The sequence below is a fragment of the Balaenoptera borealis genome, assembly GCF_965194805.1.
Source record: "Balaenoptera borealis genome assembly, chromosome: 18".
Taxonomy (NCBI): Eukaryota; Metazoa; Chordata; class Mammalia; order Artiodactyla; family Balaenopteridae; genus Balaenoptera; species Balaenoptera borealis.
This window is the reverse complement of record NC_138877.1, coordinates 63,386,499-63,400,536: the sequence shown is the minus strand read 5'-3', so window position 1 is coordinate 63,400,536 and position 14,038 is coordinate 63,386,499. Positions and strand designations below refer to the sequence as shown.

The 14,038-nt window shown below is 39.0% G+C and overlaps 1 protein-coding gene across 2 annotated transcripts in view; it reads right to left on the bottom strand.

Annotated features, from left to right (window-relative positions):
* Positions 1-14,038, bottom strand: part of GPC6 (glypican 6) — a 1,053,117-nt gene that overhangs the window by 843,706 nt on the left and 195,373 nt on the right. The window contains exon 1 of one of the 2 annotated variants that reach the window (XM_082366027.1): positions 11,872-12,765. The exons of the other annotated variant lie outside the window; for it this stretch is intronic. The gene's annotated coding sequence lies outside the window, so the exon portion shown is untranslated. Of the gene's footprint in view, positions 1-11,871; positions 12,766-14,038 lie in introns of those variants that run through there. 2 annotated transcript variants of the gene reach the window in all.

Genomic DNA, 14,038 nt, shown 5'->3' with positions numbered 1-14,038 from the left:
TGCTCGCCAAAACTGGAGAAAGCCCGTGCGCAGCAACAAGACCAAACACAGCCAAAAATCAATTAATTAATTAATTTAAAAAAAGAAAAAGAAAAGACTGAGGCAGAGACTATCTAGGTAAACCATTTTATATAAGGTGGTCAGGGATGGTGACATTTAAGCAGAAATGTGAAGATTTATCCAGGCAAAGATGAAGGAAAGAAGAGAGGTAAAAGTAGAAACCTTGAGTTAGAAAACAAAAACAAAAAGCTAGGATGTTTGAGGATTGATGGAAGACCATCTTTGGATGATGGCCTCTCAGTTTATTAGAGAAAAAGGAAAAAAAAGAAAAAATCTAGCAGTTTACTTACAAGGCAACATTATTTCAAGAGGCGTTCCAGAGCGTGGTTCAGGTTAATTAGAGCTGTTGTCATTCAGGTCCTAACATGGTCTCTATTTCAATCGACAAAGTTTAACATTGGTACGGAGCAGCATGCCAAAAATTACTAATGAGATGTCTACAATAAAAGCTGATAAAAGACTACTGTCAAGGGACTGTCCTGGTGGCGCAGTGGTTAAGAATCCGCCTGCCAATGCAGGAGACACGGGTTCGAGCCCTGGTCTGGGAAGATCCCACATGCCGCAGAGCAACTAAGCCCGAGAGCCACAACTACTGAGCCCGTGTGCCACAACTACTGAAACCCACACGCCTAGAGCCCGTGCTCCGCAACAAGAGAAGCCACTGCAATGAGAAGTCCGCGCACCGCAACGAAGAGTAGCCCCCGCTCGCCGCAACTAGAGAAAGTCCACTCACAGCAACGAAGACCCAACGCAGCCATAAATAAATAAATAAATATATAAATAAATAAAGGCTTGACCTTTAAAAAAAAAAAAAGACTACTGTCAAAAACCAAATCACAACCCCCAAACATGGCAGTGACCTGAACTATACCAGAATCCTTTAACGTTAAGCAGATCTGGTAATTGGATCACACTAGGAACAGTACATTATACCAAAATTGAATCTAGAACAAATGTCCAGCTCCTGCAAGATTTAATAGAATCTCTGTCTGCCCATCTAGTCTTCTGGTCTACTAGATGAATTGTGGTAGCCATTTCGGCAAACTTCTATTAAACACAACAGATCTCTACAGACAATCTTTCATCCTCCTCCTGAAATAAGCACCAGCGCAGGGGTCTGATGCTGTGGCCACCTAATAAAACATTTCAAGTAGGAGATAATCAGGGATTTGCCTAAAATAATAATAGATTATACAGCATGTAATTTAATTTCTAATCTGGAAGTTGCCCCAGAATGTGGTCGCCAGAGTGATTTATGCAACATAATATTTGGGTTGAAGCACAATGTATTTTCCATAAGCACCTGAAATTGAAGCACAATTTATTCTACTTCAGAAAGAAAAGATTGCCCTAATTCTTCAATGAAATTATTTATACACAAAGCATCATGTGTCAGGAAAGCTTTAGAAATGTGTTTAGCAATATTTTGAAACCTTAGGAGGCAAACAGCAGGAAAGTAGAGCAGAAGCAGGGCAGAGGGCAGGGAAAAGGAAAGGGAAGGTCATGGGTGAAATCCAGACACTGCCAGGACCAATGAAGTCTGCTTTGTAGCATTTTATTCTTTGAATCTTTTCTCCTTACATACACAGTAGGCTTGATGATTTTCTGCTTGCACCCAGGAGAGTTAACTAAGTTAGGTGACCTCTTTACTGTAATGTTTATACAAGTTGTTCTCGTGCTCTTTCATTATATGTACTCAGTATTTCTTTTTCATTCCTTAGGTTTTCAATTGTTATAGAATTTAAGTAGAGAGATATTTTTCCTTACTATCTTTACAGAAGCCAGAGCCCATTGGCAAACTTGAGTTTCTTAGCTTTTTCATCTTTAAGGTTAAATTCTAAAAATTGAAAAGAATGCCCGCTTCTTGAAAATATAATTGTAAAAACTGCCTTCTAATCCTACTGTAATATTACAGTAGAGAAAAATAAATAAAAAGTCTTATCTATACCGGTGGCTTCTTTAGGTCAATGAGATGTCAGTGTTTAAAAGTGAAGTGTCAGTAGAAAATTTGCATTTTTTTCCCATAATTTTCTGTGATAGGTTGGCAATCCTGATTAGAGTCTGTCATTTTGAGGCATCTGAACTTCATCATTCTCCGTCTGCTTTCTATATGCTCTATGAGTTCTGAAGGATCTTTTCAAGGATGATGAGGGATGGAATCTCTCTTAAAGTATATTTTGAATCTCATCCAAAAGACATGACACAATAAATCTTCAAGCTATTTTTGACCATATGTCACAGCTCTTGAAGGCAAATGAAGGCCCTGGCAGCTTGAAGGGATTACTTAACACTGACAGCTGTTAAGGCATTTATCCTGAGCTTTCTTCTTTCTTTCCATCGAGACTACATAAGATGGCATGGCTTGTGGGTTGGATAGTATGTAATGGGCTTGATGTATGATGAGAAATCACATCAATTTCCTACGTTCCTTCATGTTTATCCATCTCAGTGCATCTACAAATGTCTATATCAACTGTGTGCCCAGACCTTGGGAATGTAAAGATGAGATCACATAAAGTTGGAAATGTAAAAAAGAAGATAAAATAGGCCATTAAAGGTATGACATAAGGTTACTTTAAAAAAAAAATCATTATTGTATCAGAGCTGAGCAAGTTGGCTTGGGAACATTAAGCTGGCAATGAAGATATTTAGATTTTTAACAAGTGTGACTTAGGGCAGACACCAAGCCCCTCTGGGCCTCAGTGACTTCAGATATGAAATGTATGGCTTAAACTATCCTGTCTTTGAGATTCCCTATAGTTTTCAAATTTTCCTATATAGTTTTAAAAGACAATGTAGACTGAATCTATTATGTGCCATAGTTATACAGCCAAGCGGTATGTAGGTACCCTTTTGGAAATCAGTGAATTTTAAAGCTGTTGTAAAAGGATTAAATTCCTTAATAAGCCTAATAAATGCATTTGTAATAAAAGAAATAAATGCTTTTTTACATCTGAAAGTTCAGAAGGAAAACTTGATTGCTGAATCAAGTCTCTAGCTACTATAAGATTTTTTCAATTTAATTTTTTAAACTATTTTTCTGATTCTAAAAATTCAGAGAAAAATCAATGGAAACTTTTGGAAGGAAATCTAAATAATTTTTGAAGATGTTAACAAAGGCAAACTTTCACTGAATATAGTATAAGAGTGATGTGTATAGCTCTTTCCTCTGTAAGCAAAGCTTTAAAAAAGATATCAGAGATATACTATATAGCTCAACACTGGCAGAGTAAAGCTGGCTTGCAATGAGCTTCCCAGGGAATATGTACAAGACTCAAAGTCCAGACTCTAGCTGCTAAGGCTGGGTCATAGTGCCAACTGGTATCACTTCTTCAGATATAAAATGCATCAGCTCCTGATATTTTCAAAGTTCTACCATGGATCAAGGGCGGACATGGATATAAGCAAAAAAGGGTTTGACTATTGTAAGACTAAGAGAAGAAAAGCTTTGTCTAATAAACAAGCTACACTTAATCTGTTTGGCTTCAGGCTAAATGTTGGTTTCTAAATGCCAGCCGATTGTCTGCCTTGATAGGAGAAAGAGAGTTTGAAAAATTACCCCCTCTCTGACACAACTCTGAAGATTCCAATTCAGTACATCAAGGGTGAGGTCTACAAATCCATGTTCTGAAAAGCCTTCCTAGATGATGCTGGCACACAGTCAGGTTTGGGAAATGGAGATGCTGTGTCGGTTATGTTCACATCTTACTTGGAATTCCTTAGTGGTAGAGCCAGGGCTACAATTTACTTCCTACCAATTACTAAGCTGTAAACGACTATGTAGTCTAGTAAAAATAAAAGTTAACGCACTAGTATTATATATTTCAGATAAGAGATATTTGAGGACCAAAAACAAAAACACCTTTGCATTTGTCGTTGCCAGATTCCTTCAGTAAGTGTTTACTCCTTATTCCTGCTGAATTAAGTTTTAGGGCTATTGGGGGTGGAAATGGGGGGGGGCGGCGGGATTCAACAACTGGTGGAATGGAATCATAAATTCATGTGCACATTATAATATCAAAACCAGTAGTAAATGATTCGGTGTGCAAGATACACGTAAAATATTTTTTAAACCATGTTACTCAAAACTGAGTTACATACGGGATGTAACATTAATCATGAATTGTAGAGGAGAGGAGTACATCACAAGAAGAGGAATAATATTAATTATTCTGTTTATCTGATCAACATAGAAAACAATTGATATGATTTTGCCACAAACTGTGGTTTATTTGGCTATGATCTTCCAAAGGAATGATTCATTATTTTTACTGCTAGATCATTATATTTTTCTAATAAATCAAGAGTTCTCCTTTTCATTGAAGAAAATGAATAATCTTCTTAATATTTCTGTGTATTAGTGCTATACTATAGCATTTGATCATGGGGATAACTTGGTGACTTTTAAATACTTATCATTAAATGTACTATTAAATGCAGGGCTCTCTATTGAGTAAATTTAAGTGTTTGTGCAATTTTTAACTTAACTATTGTATAAAATTAATTGAAAAGCATATGAATTTAAACCTTTGACTTAAAACATTATGGCCAAAAGCTCTCTATTTCCAAGCTGTCAAATATAAAAACTGATAATGCTTCCAGAGTTCTCCCCAAGGTTGAAGAACCAGCAGCAATTAAAGAACATTTACCCAGTCAAAAAACAGACCCCAAATGCAGTATGACATCAACTTGGCTGCCACAGTCTCTCTCTCAAAGTCAGGAAATCCATCACAATGACAACTGTTCACAGCTAGAAACTGGGCAGAGTGACTTTAACGAGTAAGAAGCAAAGATAGTATTTTGTAAAGAAGCCAACTAGACATTGCCATGTAGGAAAGGTGCCACCAGAGACTCCCTGAAGTTATTTCAACCCCGATGTGGAGACGGAAGATGATAAAGCAGGTAATGGTGAACGCACGTCAGAAGGCACCAGAGCAGAGTCAGTCCCGAAGTCTACTTGAATCCTGAACAAACATCACTGATTTAGAAGAGTCTGTGTGGTTTACTTCCCACACTCTTGGCCATTTAGACCTAAATTTAGATATCACATAGCACAACTGCAGGGGATGTCGTTTACCTAGAATACAATATGATTATATCCTGTTAAACTGAAAAGACTAGCAGCATTAATTTTACAATTAAAAAGATTGAGCCTTAACTATGTCAGAATATCTTAAGGTAATAACCAAGACATGGCATCTAAATGAAAAATTAGAAGAAAATACAGTACATTCAAAATCTCAAAACATAACACTGTATCATAATTTTGTGTTAAAAGTAAGACAAACTGACAGTTACAGCTTAGAAAACCCCAGGACCAGTAATTTCCCTAAACTCATCTATGCAAACAAAGCAATAGCGCATGGAGAGTCTTGGGCTGTAGTGCAATGACAACTCTATTTTTATAGTCAGTTGTTTTCACTTGAGCAGTCAATAAATCTTTTCATAATTGTTTCAATTATAATCTAGTATTAGAGAAAAAATTAGCCAAATAATGTTTTTGTTTTTTTATTATTAAACATCAAATAATACTCCAGTGTTTCCCTAAACTACATATGCAAAACTTCTCCACTTAAAATTATCAGTAATAGAATTCACCACTTCAAGTAATTTAGAAAAGAATCATCTTACTCAATGGCTTTTGCCCAAATTCATTTACACCAAATTACCCTACAAATATAGTGACAACCAGCGTTAAATCATGGACCCTTTGGAATAACTCCACGGTGTCTAGATAGCATATATTTTTGGACATAAAATGTATTGTTTCTTGAGAATAAGATAAATGAATATAATTTCACAATAAAGAGACCTCAGGAGATATGTATGTACTATGGAATCTAGGAAAGAAAAATAAGTTGTTTTGAAAAAATTATAAATGTTTACATTATAAGCCTCTAGTTCCACATTATCCAGACCTTAACACTGATAAAATATTTTCCCAAGTTTCTTGCCTTCTGCCATTATATTAGTTTAAAAGTAATAATTATTAAATTGATCCATTCAATACGTTATTTCCTTCAATATCAGGCAAGTATTATTCTCAAGGCTGGAGTTATAAGTGCAAAAACAGAGCTAGGTATCTGCCTCCATGGACTTACATTTGGGTGGGAGAAAAGAGGTAGACATGCAGCCAATGTCAGGAAACGTAAGAAGCAAGTAAAAAAATGAGAAAATGGCCGAGTGTGATAAATGCTATGAAGGATGATAATGTGGAGGGTAAGTGGGGGACACTTTGGGAAGGGAAGGTTAAACAGAATATTTATGCCAGAATTCCTTCTAGATAAAGAACCTAGAGAGTTACTGCATATCTGTGTCTCTCCTGGACAGTGGTCACAGTCCTGGTGTGTGTCACCTTTGAGACTCTCCTTTCTGCAGAAAATAAATTAGACCCATAAAGCCCCGGCATCCACATTCTTTCAGCCTCATACCACGGTTTTCTGTGCATGTGTACTGCCATAGTTTATCCAATAAATATTTTTCACAATATAAACTAGCATGGCTTTTACCCATATAGATGCACCTTCCATTTTCACTGTAGGAATGAATCCTCTTTGAGTGAGGGGGAAGCAGAAAGAGAGAATAATTAGTGGTTCAACATTTCAAGTCCTAGGAAAACAACTTTGTTTAGCGAGATAGCTGCAAATCTTTTCAAGACTTCATAATAGATGTCCCGTGTTTTTGAATATTAATCTACAGTTAAAGATATGTGAATTAAGATATATTGCTTCTCATAAATATTTCTGCTTCTCCTCTTTCTTGCCGCATGGGAAGAATTGCATTTCTTTGCCTCTTTGAATTAAGGGGAGAAATGTAACTTATTTCAGAGTAAAAGTGGAGCAGTAGTGACATTTTCCAATAAAGACTTTTTTTTTTTTTTTTTTTTTTTGCTGGTTCTGGACCTTCAAATACTCTCCTCCCTTGACCTAGAGATCAGGGGATCACGTGCAACACGGAGGCTCAATACTGAGCTATCACATGATGGTGGAATACACACCGGAATTTCCACTGTACAGTGAGAAAGAAATAAACCTTGTTGTTTCAAGCCACTGGAATTTTGGAGTCATTTATCATCACTGTGTAGCCTATACTATCTGTTATAGGTAGAACCATGTCCCCTCCAAAATTCATATGTTGAAGTCCTAACCCACAGTACCTCAGAATGTGACCTTATTCGGATAGGTCATTGCAGATATAGTAAGTTAAGATGAGGTCATACTGGAGTAGGGTGGGTCCCTAATCCAATATTACCAGTGTCTTTATGAAAAAGGGAAATCTGGACACAGACAGACACGCAGGAGAACACCACGTGAAGATGAAGGCAGAGACTGAGGTTATGTAGCAGAAGCCACAGAGCACCAAAACTTCAAGCAAAACACCAGAAGCTGAGAGAGAGGCCTGGAAGACATTCTCCTTCATTGCTCTCAGAAGGAACCAACACTACTGACACCCTGATCCCTGACTTTTAACCTTCAGAATGGTGAGAAGATATACTCCTGTTAAGCCACCTGGTTTGTGGTACTTTGTTACAGCAGCCTTAATAAACAAATACACTATCCCAATGCATACAGTAGGGATTGTCTATCCCTAATTTATAATAGTTCGACTTACAATTTTTCAACTTTACGATGGTGCAAAAGTGATATGCATTCATATGCATTGGAAACCCTACTTCCAATTTTGAATTTTGATCTTTTCCAGGGCTAGCGACCTCTCTGGAGATGCTGGGCAGTGGCAGTGAGCCATGGCTCCCAATCAGACACTCAGTCACTGTGGTAAACAACTGATACATTTACAACCACTTTGTACCCAGCCAGCCATTCTGTTTTTCCCTTTCAGTACAGTATTCAATAAATTACATGAGATACTGAACACTTCATTAAAAACAGGCTTTGTGTGAGATGATTTTGCCCCACTGTAGGCTAATGTAAGTGTTCTGAGCACATTTAAGGTAGGCTAGGCTAAGCTATGATGTTTGGTATATTAGGCGTATTAAATGCATTTTCGACTTAATGATATTGTCAATTTACATAGGTTTATCCAGATGTAACCCCATCATAAGTCAAGGAAGATCTGTAAAACTATACATTGTTTCAAGCAGAAGATGATATACATGTGGAAACAGGAGAGCACAACTAATAGTGTAGCAAGTAATATCTTTATAAGGGAATCCGATCTACTTACATGAGATTATCTAGTAGTAGTTTAAATTTTCTTTTATTCTCATCTTAGAAGTGGGGATAATTTTATGTTTGAGTTTTATAACTGAGAAAATACACTTCTATTCAAAATTAAAGTGCCCACAACTTGATAAAGAAATAAATATAAATATAGATAAAGAAAATGTTCATTACATTTTCTGGGAGGCCATTTCCAAATTTACATGGTCCTATTCTGCTGTCTCTTAATTATGAATGTTGAAGCTTTTAGCTTCAGAGCATCCTATATGTTTGCTAGGAATGATTAAGAGCTCATAAAGTTTTTACTAGCACATTAATCTCCAGGTGCAGAGAAAGTCAAGAAACTTGTTAAAATTCTCTAGTCCTCACACAAGGTTGCCTCAGGAAACATGGTAAATAGTACAGTACTGGCTCCTCAAGATAGCACCTAAACACATCAACTTCAAAGAAAGGCTGTCTAGACAAAAATACGGATTCTACTTTCAGTGAGTTGGCCTAGAAAATAAAGAGAACTTTATGTTACAGGGCTCTTTCTTTCTGAAATGCAACACTCCATGAATAGCAAGTTCATGAGGCAGAATTTAGAGACACAGGAGATGCTTGATATTTGAGATTGTGTCCCTAGTCCCTTGCAGAGAGTACCAGGTCGTCCAGGGAGACGACTTGCACGCTAGGAGGATAAGTGAAGAAAAGAGACACAATGAAATGTGCCTGTTAGGCCAGTGACAAGCTCCTTTCACAAGCTTCACCTCACATCCCCAATTCAACCACCCCGACAATTCTTTTCTCTTAGAAGTCCCCCATCCCATGGCTTTTCAGGTAACTACTACCATTTTTCTTGCTACGTTTTTGTCTCCTTTAGTTGCCTTTCCTGGCTCCAGTTTTTGAGTCTACCTTGTAAGGAGAGATTTCTCCAAGGCTTATTCCTGATGTCTCAGTTCTTCTCTGTATATACTTTCTCCCTTGAGGAGACAGACAGGTGGCATGGAAAAAAATCACAGGCTTTATAGCCAGACATACCCAAACAGAAGTCAGCACTCCAGACTGGCTAAGTAGTCAACCAAATCAACCCCCCTGAATTTCTTCTCCCTCATTTGGAAATAATCATACTCTGAAGGCGGTTATGAGATGTAAGTGAGCTTTAACTATAACACATGTAAACTGCACAGTACCTAGTAGGCACTCCACAAAGTCTAATGCCTAACTCTTGAAGCTCTCACTCAACATCCTGACTTCAACTGTCTGTCACACCATAAATCTGGGAAGGCCATGGAATGAAAGCTTGGAATGGAAAGCAATGGTCAAAGACAAGGGCACATAGTATGGGAGTAGAGGGAGAGGAAGGAAAGCCATGTAGGTTTTAGAAACAGAGAATGCAATTTGGGAATGACTTAGTCTCTGACATCAGTAGTATTTAATAATTCTCAGAAACCAAGCAACATCTGAGGCTGAAGAGTGTCCAGGAAATGGCCCTCTCTTGTTGTCTTGGATACTTACACACAGGGCTTGATGATGAATTTATTCAGCCCATGCCAATAGACTTTACTATCTAGGATTCACATATCAAAGCAGCCATGATGCAAAAGTAAGGGACATGAGATAAGCATACAAAACTAACTCACATTTAGAAATGTATCCCATGCTGGTGAAAGGTTAGCACATTTCAGGGATTAGGGAATTAACAAGGGGCATAAATAGCAAGGGTTCTGGAGGGGAACCAAAGTTAGCTCATTTACAGGAGTGGTTTTCAAAATCTACTTTAATCCATGTTCTTTTTGAAGATTTATAAATATGTCTTAGTTGCTCTGATGTTACTTGGAATTTCAATATAAATAAAATAATAAGACTAAAAGAATCAAAACAGTGGGCCAAATATCTGCCACATTTGACCATAAGTAGAGGACAAACAATTCTTCTAAAAGGGTTTGTAAAACTTTCACTTGAGACTTACTATTTCGTGGTTAATAATCTCAACATTCATAGACACCTTAGAATTATGTCCCTTGTATAAATTTGACAACAGTGATTCCTAAAGGAGCTCTGAAACAAAAGATACCATGTTTCTGAACACATGTCAACTGATTTAAGAGGTATCAAATCAAATGGTAAAACTGATTAGATCATTCATTGTTAATTGGCTGAGGAAAAATGTTAAGAAAAGGAACCAATATCTGATATGCTTTCTAATATTTTATATTACTTTGAGCAAATTGAACAAGTATACATACAAGTGCCATGCTTTGTATGCAGAAGAAAACTCTGCCTCACAGTATCAGGTTGTACTTATAATCCTGAAAATCGTATGCAATGCTACTTGAAAACTAATTATTACTAGGTTAGTTGGATAAAGTTATTTTTTTTCTAAAAGCAAATGGGTTGAAGCATGACTGCAAACCAATTTCAGCTCTAAAAGCTACCATAGAGCACAAAGCACCATCGCACTACCTAACACATTCTACTAAAGTTGACTATAACATGAAATACTGCTGTATTGCTAATGATATTACAACTTGAAGCTGCCCAGAGAAAGCATTTGCCATTATTTTTTTTTACTGTTAGCATAAAGATAAACCCAGCTAAGATGCCATCTCTATTTTTTTTCTTGCTCTTGAATTAACTATACCTTCTCTGAAATACACTTCCATGTTGCTCTGGTCCATAAATATTGGGGAAATTCAATACTAATTAAATGCATTAATAAATCTTACATTGGAGTATTTGGTGGCTGGCATAGTCACAAATCTGAAAACCCAACCAGAAATACATGATCCCTCAACTAGGATGCTGTTACATCTTTTGAAGAAAATTTTTTTTTTAATTTAGGATCATCAAATTAGAGAATGAAACAGTCATTTAGTCCAGGGGTCATCATACATTTTCGCAAAGGGCCAGGTGGTAAAAATTTTAGGCTTTATGATATGTAAGGTCCCTGTTGCAGCTACCGAACTCTGAGGTTGAAACACAAAAGCAGCCATATACTGTATGGAAATGAATGGGCATGGCGGTCTTCCAAAAAATTTTAATGTATGGAAAACGAATTTAATTTCTATATAATTTCCACTTGGGAAATAGTCTTCTTTTTCAAACTTTTTCTCCAACCATTTAAAAACTTAGAAATAATCATTTATTTGTGGGCCCTACAAAACCAGGCAACAGGCCACATTTAGCTTAAAGGGTTTAGCACGTCATCTAAAGGACCGAAGTAGGAAAAGACCTAGATGGGTAGCTAGGCAGAGAGCAGATGCTTTCTCACTTCGAAGATCTGCAATACATTTTTTAGCTGCAGAAAAATCTAAAGATTTGGCACATATTAAATAGATGCACATATTTTGTGAGTAATGTAAAATATTAGTCAGGAAAATAAATTCATTTCCTTTCCCCAACATGATCCTCACCACATGTTCTCTATCTCAGGGAAATCTCCATGCCCAGTCCTTCAATTAGATATTATCTTTGACTCCTTTCTCTCTCTTAAACCTCTCATCCAATGAGTCACTCACTCCTACCACTTCTTCCTCTTGAATAACATACAGAACTCTCTTCAGTGCACTACACTGATCGGGGCCACCATCACCTCAAGCTTAGATTACTCTAACAGCCTTTTCACTGGTCTCCACACCTTCGTGCTTACCTAACTCCAGTCCAATTTCTTCACTGCAGCTGGAGCTTTGTCATTCTCCACCTCAAATCTGGTCGTCTTCACTTTTCCACAGATGCCAAAGGTTTCCTACTGTCCTCAGGATAAAACACAAACTCCTTATCACGACTTGCAAGGTCCTTCATAAGCAAATGCTTTACTAAGCATCCATCCTTACCTTGCACAATATTTAATGAAACAGAACTACTAAGCGTGGGAAATGATGGAGATGCCAGCAGCTTCTCGTTCATCCACAGAGGTACCCATGTCCCAGGGGAATGCAGAAGGTGAAGAAGATACAAATTCTGTCCAACATGCAGAAGCATCAGGAAGAAACACCTTTACCAGCCCTGACGGCTGCAAAGAATATGGAGCATTGTGTGGGAATGGAAGGTTCTGGCAACACCAAGTCCTGGAGTGAGTTTTTCTGGGTTCACACTGGTTGAACAACATCCATTTTCCTTATTTAAAAAATGAGACAGGGTACCTATGGTCCAATTCCAAATTGACATAAAGCACTGTGGCATCACAGATGAGGGGTCTCATAAAATTAAAAGGTAATTGATGAGACTACTCCAGAAGATGGCGGAGGAGTAAGACGTGGAGATCACCTTCCTCCCCACAAATACATCAAAAATACATCTACATGTGGAACAACTCCTACAGAACACCTGCTGAACGCTGGCAGAAGACCTCAGACTTCCCAAAAGACAAGGAACTCCCCACGTAACTGGATAGGGCAAAAGAAAAAAGAAAAAACAGAGGCAAAAGAATAGGGATGGGACCTGCCCCTCTGGGAGGGCACTGTGAAGGAGGAAAAGTTTCCACACACTAGGAAGCCCCTTCGCGGGCGGAGACGGGGCAGGGGGAAGCTTCGGAGCCACGGAGGAGAGCGCAGCCACAGGGGTGCAGAGGGCAAAGAGGAGAGATTCCCGCACAGAGGCTCAGCGCCGAGCAGCGCTCACCAGCCCAAGAGGCCTGTCTGCTCACCCGCCGGGGCGGGCGGGGCTGGGAGCTGAGGCTCGGGCTTCGGCGGTCAGATCCCAGGGAGAGGACTGGGGATGGCGGCGTGAACACAGCCTGAAGGGGGCTAGTGCGCCACAACTAGCTGGGAGGGAGTCCAGGAAAAAGTCTGTACCTGCCTAAGAGGCAAGAGGCCATTGTTTCGGGGTGCGTGAGGAGAGGCACCATCTAAACGAGCTCCAGAGACGAGCGCGAGCCGCGGCTATCAATGCAGACACCAGAGACGGGCATTAAAGGCTAAGGCTGCTGCTGCAGCCACCAAGAAGCCTGTGTGCAAGCACAGGTCAATATCAACAACACCCCAGGAGCCTATGCAGCCCGCTACTGCCAGGGTCCCGTGATCCAGGGACAACTTACCCGGGAGAACGCACGGCGCGCCTCAGGCTGCTGCAACGTCACGCCGTCCTCTGCCGCACAGGCTCGCCCCGCCTCCTCCGTACCGCTCCCTCCCCCCGGCCTGAGTGAGCGAGAGCCGCCGAAGCAGCTGCTCCTTTAACCCCGTCCTGTCTGGGCGGGAACAGACACCCTCAGGCGGCCTACACTCAGAGGCGGGTCCAAATCCAAAGCTGAACCCCGGGAGCTGTGTGGACAAAGAAGAGAAAGGGAAATTTCTCCCAGTAGGCTGAGAAGCAGTGGATTAAATGCCCACAATCAACTTGAGGTACCCTGCATCTGTGGAATATTTAATAGACAACAAATCAATCTAAAATTGATGAGGTGGATTTTGGGAGCAACTGTACACTAGGGGTTTGCTGTCTGCGAATGACTTCTTTCTGAAATTTATGTTTATCTTAGTATAGCTTTTAGCTCTTGTTATCATTGATAGATTTGTTTACTGGTTTGGTTGCTCTCTTCTTTTTTTTATTACTTTAAAATTTTTCTTATTTTAATAATTTTTTTATTTTAATTATATTACTTTATTTTATTATATTTTATTTTTTATTATCTTTTTTCTTTCTTTTTTCCTCCCTTTTTTTCTGAGCCATGTGGCTGACAGAGTATTGGTGCTCCGGCCTGGTGTCAGGCCTGAGCCTCTGAGGTGGGAGAGCCGAGTTCAGGACATTGGACCACTAGAGACCTCCTAGCCCCATGTAATATCAACTGGTGAGAGGTTTCCCAGAGATCTCCATCTCAATGT